Source organism: Austrofundulus limnaeus, unplaced genomic scaffold (genome assembly GCF_001266775.1).
Source record: "Austrofundulus limnaeus strain Quisiro unplaced genomic scaffold, Austrofundulus_limnaeus-1.0 Scaffold3631, whole genome shotgun sequence".
Lineage (NCBI taxonomy): Eukaryota > Metazoa > Chordata > Actinopteri > Cyprinodontiformes > Rivulidae > Austrofundulus > Austrofundulus limnaeus.
Window position 1 is genome coordinate 4446 of NW_013956033.1, and position 604 is coordinate 5049.

Genomic DNA, 604 nt, shown 5'->3' on the forward strand with positions numbered 1-604 from the left:
ACATATGAACATGTACAAATATAAACATGTTGTAAACATATGAACATGTATAAATATAAACATGTGAACATGTCTTACCCTGAACTCCTCTTTGACCTGACATGAGTTGGTCTGAGGGTCCAATCGGTTCATCTCATAGTAAACTGAGCGCAGCTGATTGGCTGGAATGGCAGTGTTTCCACAGAGACACGCCTCCAAGATAGCGTCGTGGATGAAGACGTACTGCTCCTGAGGTTAGAGACAGGTTAGAGACAGGTTAGAGACAGGTTATAGACGGGTTAGAGATGGGTTAGAGACAGGTTAGAGACAGGTTAGAGACAGGTTAGAGACAGGTTAGACGGGTTAGAGACAGGTTATAGACAGGTTAGAGACGGGTTAGAGATGGGTTAGAGACAGGTCAGAGACAGGTTAGAAACAGGTTAGAGACAGGTTAGACGGGTTAGAGACAGGTTATAGACAGGTTAGAGACGGGTTAGAGATGGGTTAGAGACAGGTTAGAGACAGGTTAGAGACAGGTTAGAGACAGGTTAGACGGGTTAGAGACAGGTTATAGACAGGTTAGAGACGGGTTAGAGATGGGTTAGAGACAGGTTAGAGACAGGTT